The sequence below is a fragment of the Pelobates fuscus genome, unplaced genomic scaffold (genome assembly GCF_036172605.1).
Source record: "Pelobates fuscus isolate aPelFus1 unplaced genomic scaffold, aPelFus1.pri H_2, whole genome shotgun sequence".
Classification (NCBI taxonomy): domain Eukaryota; kingdom Metazoa; phylum Chordata; class Amphibia; order Anura; family Pelobatidae; genus Pelobates; species Pelobates fuscus.
In genome coordinates, this window is record NW_026961991.1 from 283,407 (window position 1) to 298,393 (window position 14,987).

Here is a 14,987-nt window from a genome sequence, read left to right on the forward strand (position 1 = left end):
GAGATCTATCCCATCGTGGCGGCAGCCGTAGCATGGGGTCATTTATGGGCAAACATGCCAGTTTGTTGCTACTCTGATAACCTGGCAACCTGTCACATCAACAAAGGTCGTTCCAAATCCCTTACGATCATGAGATTTCTGAGGAAACTCACTTGGTTGGCAGCTTGTCATAATTTTTTCCTATGTTGTTTCCATGTTCCAGGTGTATGTAACACAGCTGCTGACAATTTGTCTTGCTTTAAATTTCAGGCGTTTCATCAAGCACTCCCGTCAGTGGCGCCCACAGCCACCATCACTCCAACATTTCAACAACTCATACTGGACTAGAAACCATCATGCAGCATAGCAGGACATTGTCCCAATTGGCACTTTCAAACAATACACACAAAACATACAACAGGGCTTTCACACTATTCAAAAGATTCCTTCTGGAACATAACATCATGCAACCATTTGTTATGACATCTTTTTGGGGGTTTGGTTCCTTTTGCCACCTTAAAGTTAAAATGTCATATAACACCATCAAACTCTCTCACTGGCATTCAACACCACATGCTAATCTTACACCCAAATAACAACAGTTTCATGGCCTCTCACCTAATTAAGACCATACTCAGAGGTATTCAGAAATCAGAACCCACACATACAGCCCAGAGGCTACCCATAGATAACCATATCTTTAAAGCATTATCTAACCTGCTTGACTTAAAACCGTTTGACACCAATACATACTCTATCATCAAAACAGCAATATACATAGCTTACTATGGATTTCTAAGACCGAGAGAATTCACTACAACCTCCACGACCCAAACTACTCCTTTCATCCTCTATTCCCACTTGACAAAACATATGGATCATTACATCCTGACTTTACCTCACTCCAAAGCCAGTCAGCACATACCCGTAAACATTCCGTACTATCCCACGCACAACAGATGGTGTCCAGTCAGGGTTCTTGATGCCTACATACAGCATCATAACTTACTACCCTCACAACCATTACTACAGCTGCAAAGTTCAGTACTCACCACTACAACCTTCATGACCTACGTCAGGTCTTTGCTCACACAACTGGGCCTCAACGCAGCCAACTACTCAGGGCACTCCTTTCGTATAGGAACCGCGTCCACAGCCTCCAGTGTAAACATCCCAACTCATGTTATCAAAACACTGGGGTGCTGGAAGTCATCCGCTTACTCACGGTACATACCAAACCCAGTACAAGAATTAAGGGATGCTTTCAAAAACATGTCTGGTTGATAAAATGTATATGTATTGGTTGTCTGTAAATACACTTGTTTACTTCAATTTTGCCCTCTTCTTTCTCAGGCCTACCTCATCGTCAGTTCTGGCACACCACAACCGACTTGCTCTTTTTATTATCCTACATTTATCTATGGTATTTCACACTGTACCATCATAAGCACCTAACACAAGTATTAAGGCAATTTGCCTTGGTTTGTGGGAGGTGCTGGTTTGCTACCTCTAGCCTACTTAAGGCACTCCCCTTACCTTGCTCATTACCATTCGAGGTCAGCGTTGAAGGACCCTCCCACCACACCACATTTTAACATTTATTTCCTTTCTATTTCTTTTCCTGGGTAGGCCCTATTCTTTCTCAGGCCTACCTCATCATCGGTTCCGGCACACCACAACCAACTTGCTCTTTTATTATCCTACATTTATTTATGGCATTTCACACTGTGCTATCATAAGCACCTAACTCATATAACTATATATATATATAGGCAATGAAGGAGCTAATCTGTTTTTTGTCTGGTGTTTGAATGTGAGGAATATTGCATATTGTGGCAGTTGGTCAGAGAGGCAGGTATCTGGGCTGAAGGGGGAGGAAGGGGTTAAATTCTTACCTTTCTCCAGCACCGGGCTCCCTCGGCGCTGGGGACTCTCCTTCTCCTTCGGGCTTTATTGGCTGAATGCACATGCGCGGCAAGAGGACATTCAGTCAGTCCATAGGAAAGCATTCTCAATGCTTTCCTAGCGTCTTCTCACTGTGAAAATCAGTCGGAAGCGCCTCTAGCGGCTGTCAATGAGACAGCCACTAGAGACTGGATTAAAGGGACACTCCAGGCACCCAGACCACTTCTGCTCATTGGAGTGGTCTGGGTGCCAACTCCCACTACTCTTAACCCTGCAAGTGTAATTATTGCAGTTTTTTATAAACTTCAATAATTACCTTGCAGGGTTAACTCCACCTCTAGTGACAGCCACTAGAGGGCACTTCCTGCTTCATAGCACAGAAAACCTGTGATAGAGCGTCGCTGGACGTCTTCACGCTGTGTGAGGACCTCCAGCGTTGCTCAATTCCCCATAGGAAAGCATGGAAAAGCATTTTCAATGCTTTTCTATGGGGAGCTCTAATGTGCATGCGTCGCATTGCCGCGCATGCGCATTAGGTCTCCCCGGGCGGTATCGGTCTCACCCACCGGTCGACGCAATGCAGAGAGGAGGCGGAGGGAGAAGCAGCGACATGTCCCACGACGTGGGACATGTCGCTGCCTCTGGTAAGTTACTGAAGGGGTTTTCACCCCTTCAGTAACCGGGGATTGTGGGGTGGGAGGGAAAGGGGACCTGCAGTGCCAGGAAAACGGATTGTTTTCCTGGCACTGGAGTTTCCCTTTAACCGATATGACAACAGGCAGGGTTAACCCTAGAGGGATCTGGCACCCAGACCACTTAAGCTGAAGTGGTCTGAGTGCCTATAGTGGTCCTTTAACTGTATTGTCATGGTGTTATGAAGCATTGGGGCAACAGTCATCCTCACCATCAAGTTCTCGGGAAGGATGGCTTTAAATAAAAGGCGGTCAGGCTAGTTATGACTGACTGGCTATTTGGTGGTTAATAAAGTTAAACGTTTTGAAAGGTGTTGAACCATATGTTGAATGTTTTATGGTTACAAAGTTATGGCTGTAAGCCCCTTGAGCTTTGAATAAACCCCACGGCCAAGCCAATTGAAAAGTAAACATTGTCTGGTTATTGTGCGCGCTCGTTTTATTTATACACATATAGCCACTCACAGTGTTATAATATACCAGCAGTATACACATATAGCCATACACCCAGTGTTATAATATACCAGCAGTATACACATATAGCCATACACCCAGTGTTATAATATACCAGCAGTATACACATATAGCCATACACCCAGTGTTATAATATACCAGCAGTATACAGATATAGCCACTCACCCAGTGTTATAATATACCAGCACTATACACATATAGCCATACACCCAGTGTTATAATATACCAGCAGTATACACATATAGCCATACACCCAGTGTTATAATATACCAGCAGTATACACGTATAGCCATACACCCAGTGTTATAATATACCAGCACTATACACATATAGCCATACACCCAGTGTTATAATATGCCAGCAGTATACACATATAGCCACTCACCCAGTGTTATAATATACCAGCACTATACACATATAGCCATACACCCAGTGTTATAATATACCAGCAGTATACACGTATAGCCATACACCCAGTGTTATAATATACCAGCAGTATACACGTATAGCCATACACCCAGTGTTATAATATACCAGCAGTATACACATATAGCCATACACCCAGTGTTATAATATACCAGCACTATACACATATAGCCATACACCCAGTGTTATAATATACCAGCAGTATACACATATAGCCGTACACCCAGTGTTATAATATGCCAGCAGTATACACATATAGCCACTCACCCAGTGTTATAATATACCAGCACTATACACATATAGCCATACACCCAGTGTTATAATATACCAGCAGTATACACGTATAGCCATACACCCAGTGTTATAATATACCAGCAGTATACACGTATAGCCATACACCCAGTGTTATAATATACCAGCAGTATACACATATAGCCATACACCCAGTGTTATAATATACCAGCACTATACACATATAGCCATACACCCAGTGTTATAATATACCAGCAGTATACACGTATAGCCATACACCCAGTGTTATAATATGCCAGCAGTATACACATATAGCCACTCACCCAGTGTTATAATATACCAGCACTATACACATATAGCCATACACCCAGTGTTATAATATACCAGCAGTATACACATATAGCCATACACCCAGTGTTATAATATACCAGCAGTATACACATATAGCCATACACCCAGTGTTATAATATACCAGCACTATACACATATAGCCATACACCCAGTGTTATAATATACCAGCAGTATACAGATATAGCCACTCACCCAGTGTTATAATATACCAGCAGTATACACGTATAGCCATACACCCAGTGTTATAATATGCCAGCAGTATACACATATAGCCACTCACCCAGTGTTATAATATACCAGCACTATACACATATAGCCATACACCCAGTGTTATAATATACCAGCAGTATACACATATAGCCATACACCCAGTGTTATAATATACCAGCAGTATACACATATAGCCATACACCCAGTGTTATAATATACCAGCACTATACACATATAGCCATACACCCAGTGTTATAATATACCAGCAGTATACAGATATAGCCACTCACCCAGTGTTATAATATACCAGCAGTATACACATATAGCCATACACCCAGTGTTATAATATACCAGCAGTATACACATATAGCCATACACCCAGTGTTATAATATACCAGCAGTATACACATATAGCCATACACCCAGTGTTATAATATACCAGCAGTATACACATATAGCCATACACCCAGTGTTATAATATACCAGCAGTATACAGATATAGCCACTCACCCAGTGTTATAATATACCAGCAGTATACACATATAGCCATACACCCAGTGTTATAATATACCAGCAGTATACACATATAGCCATACACCCAGTGTTATAATATACCAGCAGTATACACATATAGCCATACACCCAGTGTTATAATATACCAGCAGTATACACGTATAGCCATACACCCAGTGTTATAATATGCCAGCAGTATACACGTATAGCCATACACCCAGTGTTATAATATACCAGCACTATACACATATAGCCATACACCCAGTGTTATAATATACCAGCAGTATACACATATAGCCATACACCCAGTGTTATAATATACCAGCAGTATACACGTATAGCCATACACCCAGTGTTATAATATACCAGCAGTATACAAGAATAGCCACTCACCCAGTGTTATAATATACCAGCAGTGTACACATATAGCTATACACCCAGTGTTATAATATACCAGCAGTATACACATATAGCCATACACCCAGTGTTATAATATACCAGCAGTATACACATATAGCCATACACCCAGTGTTATAATATACCAGCAGTATACACATATAGCCATTCACCCAGTGTTATAATATACCAGCACTATACACATATAGCTATACACCCAGTGTTATAATATACCAGCAGTATACACGTATAGCCATACACCCAGTGTTATAATATACCAGCAGTATACACATATAGCCATACACCCAGTGTTATAATATACCAGCAGTGTACACGTATAGCCATACACCCAGTGTTATAATATACCAGCAGTATACACGTCAGGGGCGGGCTGGGCCGGGGGGCAGGGAGGCAATTGCCCCCCAGGCCGCCCGAAATTCTTTTAGGACCGGCCGCGGCGGGCCGGCCCTTTAAATGCTGCAGCCGCCGAGCGCTCTGTAAAGAGCGCTCAGGCGGCTGCAGAACAGATTCTCCCCTCCCTCCCCTCCCCTGTAGGTGGCCGAGCTGCACTCCGGTCCGCGGTCCCGGCCGGAGTGATGGGAAGGTGCACACTGAGTGTGCACTTCCTGTCAGTCCGGCCGGGTACAGGAAACAGAAACTCCTGTTCCGCGCGGAACAGGAGTTTCTGTTTCCTGTACCCGGCCGGACTGACAGGAAGGTGCACACTGAGCACCTTCCTGTCACTCCGGCCGGGACCGCGGACCGGAGTGCAGCTCGGCCACCTACAGGGGAGGGGGTAAGAAGAAGGGGGGGGGGGAGAGTAAAAAGAGGGGAGGGGGGAGAATAAAAAGAGGGGAGGGGGGGAGAGTAAAAAGAGGGGAGGGGGGGAGAGTAAAAAGAGGGGAGGGGGGAGAGTAAAAAGAGGGGAGGGAGGGGGGAGAGTAAGAAGAGGGGAGGGAGGGGGGGAGAGTAAGAAGAGGGGAGGGAGGGGGGGAGAGTAAGAAGAGGGGAGGGAGGGGGGGAGAGTAAGAAGAGGGGAGGGAGGGGGGGAGAGTAAGAAGAGGGGAGGGGAAGGAGGGGGGGAGAGTAAGAAGAAGGGGGGAGTAAGAAGAGGGGAGGGGGGAGTAAGAAGAGGGGAGGGGGGAGTAAGAGGGGCGGGGGGAGTAAGAAGAGGGAAGAGAGGGAGTAAGAAGAGGGAAGAGAGGGAGTAAGAAGAGGGGAGGGGGGATAATAAGAGGGGGGAGTAAGAAGAAGGGGAGATAAGAAAAAGAGGGGGGTAAGAAGAAGAAGGGGGGAGTAAGAACAAGAGTGGGGAGTAATTAGAAGAGGGGGGAGTAAGAAGAAGAGGGGGGAGTAAGAAGAAGGGGAGATAAGAAAAAGAGGGGGGTAAGAAGAAGAAGGGGGGAGTAAGAACAAGAGTGGGGAGTAATTAGAAGAGGGGGGAGTAAGAAGAAGAAGAAGGGGGTAAGAAGAACAAGGGGGGGAGTAAGAAGAACACAGGGAGGAGGGATGGTAAGAAGAACACAGGGGGGGGTGAGAACACACAGAGGGAGGAGTGAGAAGAACACAGGGAGGGTGGAGGGGGGATGAGAAGAGCACAGGGAGGGTGGGTGAGTGTGAGAAGAGACCGCTAGGGGAGGGTGGGGGAGAGGAGAGACCACTAAGGGGCAGGGGAGAGCTCTAAGGGACAGAAGGGACAGCTCTATAGGACATGGGGCAAGACAGGGAGCTCTTTAACACTACGCGCACACACACACACACAATGCATCCCTATACATACACAGAAACACACAATGCATCCCGATACATACACAGAAACACACAATGCATCCCTATACATACACAGAAACAGAACAGGCTTCCCTTGCACACAGAGAAACACACAATGCATCCATTACACACACACACAATGCAACCCTTACACACAAAGACAATGCATCATTTGCACACATACACAGAAACATACACTGCAAACCCTTACACACACATGCAAACACACACACTGTTTTTCTTACATACACACAGAAACACAATGCATCTCTTACACTCAATGCACACACATACAGACACACACCTTGCATCCCTTATGCATACAAACACAGATTCACACAATGCATCCCTCACACACAACCAGAAACACATAATACATCCCTTATACACAAATACACACTGTTCCACTACACACAAACACACTGCATCACCTGCACAAACTGGTATCCCTATACACTACATACCATAAGCACACATATTAGATAACACATAACACATCCCCTACACACTCCACTCCCTGTGAGCGAGCTCATGGGTGGGTGGAACATATAAGTGGACTTATGAGTGGGCCTTATGGGCATACTCACCGTCAGGCACTGGAGCCCAGACCTTGAGCTGTGTAAGAGGCCCCCAAAAAATGGAGCTGCTTCCAATTCTCCCAGAACGTTGAATTTTGTGACCACAGTTGCAAACAGCCTCCAGAGGTCCTGTTCTACACCAGACCAGTGGAGCCAAACTGCAGCCCATCATCATCCTCATCTAATTGTAAGTAGGCAATCTAGTATATTATTAGTGACACTAATCTATAATTTACCTCACATTAAAGGGACACTATAGCTTAATGAAGTGGTTCTGGTGTCTATAGCTGGTCCCTGCAGGCTTTTTAATGTAAACACACACTGTGTGCAGCACTGGCGTTAGTTCATATGGCAGATCATATGGGTGGGGCATTGTGATGTCACATGGGGGGGTGGCGCAATGGGCCACTTGACTGGTTTTGCCCCCCAGGCCTAAGGCTGCCAGCCCTCCCCTGATACACGTATAGCCATACACCCAGTGTTATAATATACCAGCCGTATACACATATAGCCATACACCCAGTGTTATAATATACCAGCAGTATACACATATAGCCATACACTATGGCCAGTAATATAGATTTAAGAATAATTTAACATATGGCCAATGGTTTACACAATATGTTTAGACTAAGAATTATTCTACTGCAAATAATTTTAAAAAGAAGCTCTAATAAAGATATAATCCGGCTGGCATTTATAGAGCAGGATAATAATATAGCCAGCGGGATTGTAATGTGATAAATTGCAGGAAATGACGGTTTATTATCAATTAGTCTCAGGTGCCCAAGTCTTTAAAACTTACCAATTCCTGTCTCCTGTTTTTTAAATGAGTGTTTTGGTTCCCTCCGTCTCTCAGTTACTCTGTGCTGGGTTCTGTCTATCAGTTTTAGCTTTTCAATAACTTGTTTGTCTCATTGTTATCTCATTACTTCACAAATGATTAATCCGGCTGGTTAAACTTCAAGCACTCACTGTCATTCTCCAAATCACAAGCTGCAGGACAGAAAAACACTGCTGAACTCTGCATTGTACCGGTCTACCTGGAATCCAAAAACACTCCTAACCCAACTGAGCTGTGCCCTGTACCACTACCTCAAATCCAAAAACACTCCTTAACCAACTGAGCTTTGCCCTGTACCACTACCTCAAATCCAAAAACACTCCTTAACCAACTGAGCTGTGCCCTGTACCACTACCTCAATTCCAAAAACACTCCTTAACCAACTGAGCTGTGCCCTGTACCACTACCTCAAATCCAAAAACACTCCTTAACCAACTGAGCTGTGCCCTGTACCATTACCTCAAATCCAAAAACACTCCTTAACCGACTGAGCTGTGCCCTGTACCATTACCTCAAATACCAAAACACTCCTTAACCAACTGAGCTGTGCCCTGTACCACTACCTCAAATCCAAAAACACTCCTTAACCGACTGAGCTGTGCCCTGTACCACTACCTCAATTCCAAAAACACTCCTTAACCAACTGAGCTGTGCCCTGTACCATTACCTCAAATCCAAAAACACTCCTTAACCGACTGAGCTGTGCCCTGTACCACTACCTCAATTCCAAAAACACTCCTTAACCGACTGAGCTGTGCCCAGTACCATTACCCAAATCCAAAAACACTCCTTAACCGACTGAGCTGTGCCCTGTACCACTACCTCAAATCCAAAAACACTCCTTAACCAACTGAGCTGTGCCCTGTACCACTACCTCAATTCCAAAAACACTCCTTAACCGACTGAGCTGTGCCCTGTACCACTACCTCAATTCCAAAAACACTCCTTAACCGACTGAGCTGTGCCCAGTACCATTACCCAAATCCAAAAACACTCCTTAACCGACTGAGCTGTGCCCTGTACCACTACCTCAAATCCAAAAACACTCCTTAACCAACTGAGCTGTGCCCTGTACCACTACCTCAATTCCAAAAACACTCCTTAACCGACTGAGCTGTGCCCTGTACCACTACCTCAATTCCAAAAACACTCCTTAACCGACTGAGCTGTGCCCAGTACCATTACCCAAATCCAAAAACACTCCTTAACCGACTGAGCTGTGCCCTGTACCATTACCTCAAATCCAAAAACACTCCTTAACCGACTGAGCTGTGCCCTGTACCACTACCTCAATTCCAAAAACACTCCTTAACCGACTGAGCTGTGCCCAGTACCATTACCCAAATCCAAAAACACTCCTTAACCAACTGAGCTGTGCCCTGTACCACTACCTCAAATCCAAAAACACTCCTTAACCGACTGAGCTGTACCCTGTACCACTACCTCAAATCCAAAAACACTCCTTAACCGACTGAGCTGTGCCCTGTACCATTACCTAAATCCCAAAACACTCCTTAACCAACTGAGCTGTGCCCTGTACCATTACCTCAAATCCCCAAACATTCCTTAACAGACTGAGCTGTGCCCTGTACCACTACCTCAAATCCAAAAACACTCCTTAACCAACTGAGCTGTGCCCTGTACCACTACCTCAAATCCCAAAACATTCCTTAACAGACTGAGCTGTGCCCTGTACCATTACCTCAAATCCCAAAACATTCCATAACAGACTGAGCTGTACCCTGTACCACTACCTCAAATCCCAAAACATTCCTTAACAGACTGAGCTGTGCCCTGTACCACTACCTCAAATCCAAAAACACTCCTTAACCGACTGAGCTGTGCCCTGTACCACTACCTCAAATCCAAAAACACTCCTTAACCGACTGAGCTGTGCCCTGTACCACTACCTCAAATCCAAAAACACTCCGTAACCAACTGAGCTGTGCCCTGTACCACTACCTCAAATCCAAAAACACTCCGTAACCAACTGAGCTGTGCCCTGTACCATTACCTCAAATCCAAAAACACTCCTTAACCAACTGAGCTGTACCCTGTACCACTACCTCAAATCCAAAAACACTCCTTAACCGACTGAGCTGTGCCCTGTACCTGTATTGAGAAATGAGAACTTAATGTTTGGTATTTCCTAAAGGGTGAGTTATGAACTAATAATAACATTTTCACTTTTAGAGCAAATTAGTTGAACTGTACGAACCGCTGTCTGGAAATTGGTCTTATTCTGCTAGTTAAACTATTTGAATGTGAGATGTGTAGTTGCCGTCGCAGGTTTGTTCAGTAACCCCTCGGGCAGGCTATACCTCCAGCTAGTACAACCAGAATGTTGTGTTTTTATTACTGAAAAGAGACTGAACTTTGGACAACGTGAACCAGAGTCACCTTTACTCCCAATTACGTCCTTTGTCAGAGAGAGAACACATTGTCTGCAAAGTGAGAGCAGAACGAACTCACATGACAATCACTGAGCATTAATTATAAAACAAAACATAGAAAAACATGCATAGCTATGGCCACACATTAATATTATTATATGTCTGTTTTACAAACTGGGATATTACCTGTTTAACTCTATATTATATTACACTATGTTATAAATGTCGTTTTGGATATTTGCTCCCCTTGTAGGTTACACAATTCTTCTCCAAGTGGTTTATTCAATAAGCATTGATGTTAAAGCTGAATGCCGACATTTGGAAAACGGATCTATTCTGTTGTTTTTTTTTTTAGTTCTGAATTCAGCACAAGTCACTACTGTCACTACTTAGCGGAAGCAGGGCAGAGAATTGTAACACTTGCCTCCAGTCCTTGGTGGCGTTATGGATTCACCAGCCAGTCCTGATGTAGGTAGGAATGTCCGCTAACTGCAAGCCCAGGGCCGCCATCAGGGCATGACAACCGCAACTGCTCAGGTCGTCCGGGCCCCACATTCAGTGGGTACATACCGGGTCGCAGGGGGCCCTGCGACCCCGGTATGCACCCACTGGGCCAGCCTCTTCTCCTGGGGGGCCCAGCAGCCGGTCACCTCAGGGCCCCCCAGAGGCTGGCCCTGCTGACACCCGGCGGGCGCGCGAGGGAGCACTCTCCCTGGCTGAGTGCTTTCTCTTCAGCTCCCTCGCGCACCGCGTACTGATGCCGGAGCCGGAAGATGACCTTCCGGCTCCAGCATCAGTACGCGGCGCGCAAGGGAGCTGAAGAGGAAGCACTCAGCCAGGGAGAGCGCTCCCTCGCGCGCCCGCCGGGTGTCAGGGAGGAAATTTGAGTGAGTGGGGGTGGGGGGGAGAGGGAGGGAGGAAATTTGAATGAGTGGGGGGGGGAGAGGGAGGGAAGGGAGGAAATTTGAGGGGGGGGAGAGGAAGGGAGGAAATTTGAGGGGGGGAGAGGAAGGGAGGAAATTTGAAGGGGGGAGTGGAAGGGAGGAAATTTGGGGGGGGGTGGAAGGGAGGAAATTTGAAGGGGGAGAGGAAGGACATTTGGGGGGAGAGGAAGGGAGGAAATTTGAAGGGGGGAGAGGAAGGAAATTTGAGGGAGGGGAGGGAGAGGTAAGAATTTGAGGGGGGGAGAGGAAGGGAGGAAATTTGAGGGAGGGGAGGGAGGAAATTTGAGGGAGGGGAGAGAGGAAGGGAGGACATTTGAGGGGGGGAGAGGAAGGGAGGACATTTGAAGGGGGGGAGCGGAAGGAAATTTGAGGGAGGGGAGGAAATTTGAGGGGGGAGAGGAAGGGAGGAAATTTGAGGGAGGGGGAGAGGAAGGGAGGAAATTTGAGGGAGGGGGAGAGGAAGGGAGGAAATTTGAGGGGGGAGAGGAAGGGAGGACATTTGAGGGGGGAGAGGAAGGGAGGACATTTGAGGGGGGAGAGGAAGGGAGGAAATTTGAGGGGGGAGGAAGGAAATTTGAGGGAGGGGGGAGAGGAAGGGAGGAAATTTGAGGGGGGGAGGAAGGACATTTGAGGGAGGGGGGAGAGGAAGGGAGGAAATTTGAAGGGGGGAGAGGACGGAAATTTGGGGGGGAGAGGAAGGGAGGAAATGTGAAGCGGGGGAGGAAGGAAATTTGGGGGGGAGAGGAAGGTAGGAAATTTGAAGGGGGGAAAGGAAGGAAATTTGGGGGGGAGAGGAAGGGAGGGAATTTGAAGGGGGGAGAGGAAGGACATTTGAGGGAGGGGGAGAGGAAGGGAGGGAATTTGAGGGAGGGGGGAGAGGAAGGGAGGAAATTTGAGGTGGGAGAGGAAGGAAATTTGAGGGAGGGGGGAGAGGAAGGAAATTTGAGGGGGGGGAGGAAGGAAATTTGAGGGGGGGAGAGGAAGGAAATTTGAGGGGGGGAGAGGAAGGAAATTGGAGGGGGGAGGAAGGACATTGGAGGGGGGAGAAGGAAGGAAATGAGAGGGAGGGGGGAGAAGGAAGGAAATGAGAGGGAGGGGGAGAAGAAGGAAGGAAATGAGAGGGAGGGGGAGAAGAAGGAAGGAAATGAGAGGGAGGGGAGAAGAAGGAAGGAAATGAGAAGGGGGGGAGAAGAAGGAAATTGACGGGGGTAGGGGGAGAGATTGACATCCATCACACACACAATGCACCCCTTGCACACAGAAAAACACACAATGCATTACACACAGACACACATACACAAGCAATGCATCCCTTACACACAGCAACACACAATGCACCCCTTCCACACACTCAGTGCATCCCTTACAGACACACACACTGCATACCATACACACCTTGCAGCCCTTACACATACAAACACAGATTCACACAATGCATTCCTTACACACATCAGGACATCCCCCCCCCCCCCCCACACACACACCCCTGTGAACAAACTCATTGGTGGAACATGAAGGTGGACCCTGGGACCCAGACCTTGAGCTGTGTAAAGGGCCCTCAAAAAATGGAGCTGCTTCCCGTTCTCCCAGAACATTGATTTTTGTGACCACAGTTACAAACCGCCTCCAGAGAGCCTGTTCTACATCAGACCAGTGGAGCCAGACGGCAGCTGAAGCCCATCATCATCCTCATCTGGTTGTAAGTAGGCAATCTAGTATATTATTCGTGGCACTAATCTCGAATTTACCTCACATTAAAGGGACACTATAGTCCCCAGAACCACTGCAGCTTAATGTAGTGGTTCTGGTGTCTATAGCCTGTCCCTGCAGGCCTTTTATTGTAAACATGGCGGCACTGCAGCACTGTGTTAGTTAACATGGCAGATCATATGGGTGGGGCACTGTGATGTCACATGGGGGGCGGCAAACTTTACTTTGCCTAGGGCGGCAAAAATCCTTGCACCGGCCCTGCAGACACTGCATCCCTGGGGGGGGGGGGGGAAGACTCGGGTGCAGGCGCCGGGGGCCCAGACCTTGAGCTGTGTCAGGGGCCCCAAAATTTCTGATGTCAGCCCTGTGCAAGCCTGTGAGATGAATACCAATAAGAGGAAATGCAGTGAGAATAAAAGAAAACCAAGGAAATGATACAATCACTGGCGCCCAGTCTGAATATCTTACCCGTTTAACGATGGACGTACTTCTCCACGTTCTGAATGGACCTATGGGTTTGTTCCATCGTAATTTCAGGGCTTCTCATCAAGTGCCCCCATACATATTATATATCGTTTGTTAAAGGACAGAAAGGGCTTTCATTTAACATCCTACATCTATATATATCTGTCCTAATTGTTACATCCCTAATATGTTCTATATAGGATCTCAATTAACCCATTACTGTAACTCTAACCGTACCCTTAACTTCAACACTACACTGTCTGTAACCCTAAAACAGCATTAACACACAGCATTAACCATAAAGCTAACCCTACCCCAACACTACACTGTCTGTAACCCTAAAACAGCATTAACACACACAGCATTAACCATAAAGCTAACCCTACCCCGACACTACACTGTCTGTAACCCTAAAACAGCATTAACACACACAGCATTAACCATAAAGCTAACCCCACCCCGACACTACACTGTCTGTAACCCTAAAACAGCATTAACACACACACAGCATTAACCATAAAGCTAACCCCACCCCAACACTACACTGTCTGTAACCCTAAAACAGCATTAACACACACACAGCATTAACCATAAAGCTAACCCTACCCCGACACTACACTGTCTGTAACCCTAAAACAGCATTAACACACACACAGCATTAACCATAAAGCTAACCCTACCCCGACACTACACTGTCTGTAACCCTAAAACAGCATTAACACACACACAGCATTAACCATAAAGCTAACCCTACCCCGACACTACACTGTCTGTAACCCTAAAACAGCATTAACACACACACAGCATTAACCATAAAGCTAACCCTACCCCGACACTACACTGTCTGTAACCCTAAAACAGCATTAACACACACACAGCATTAACCATAAAGCTAACCCTACCCCGACACTACACTGTCTGTAACCCTAAAACAGCATTAACACACACAGCATTAACCATAAAGCTAACCCTACCCCGACACTACACTGTCTGTAACCCTAAAACAGCATTAACACACACACAGCATTAACCATAAAGCTAACCCTACCCCGACACTACACTGTCTGTAACCCTAAAACAGCATT

At 46.3% G+C, this 14,987-nt stretch overlaps 1 protein-coding gene across 1 annotated transcript in view; it reads right to left on the reverse strand.

Moving 5' to 3' along the window:
* Nucleotides 1–8,440, reverse strand: part of LOC134585308 (glucokinase regulatory protein-like) — a 152,228-nt gene extending 143,788 nt beyond the window's left edge. Inside the window, exon 1 of the mRNA XM_063440729.1 lies at nt 8,352–8,440. The gene's annotated coding sequence lies outside the window, so the exon portion shown is untranslated. The remainder of the gene's footprint in view (nt 1–8,351) is intronic.
* Nucleotides 8,441–14,987: the final 6,547 nt, after the last annotated feature.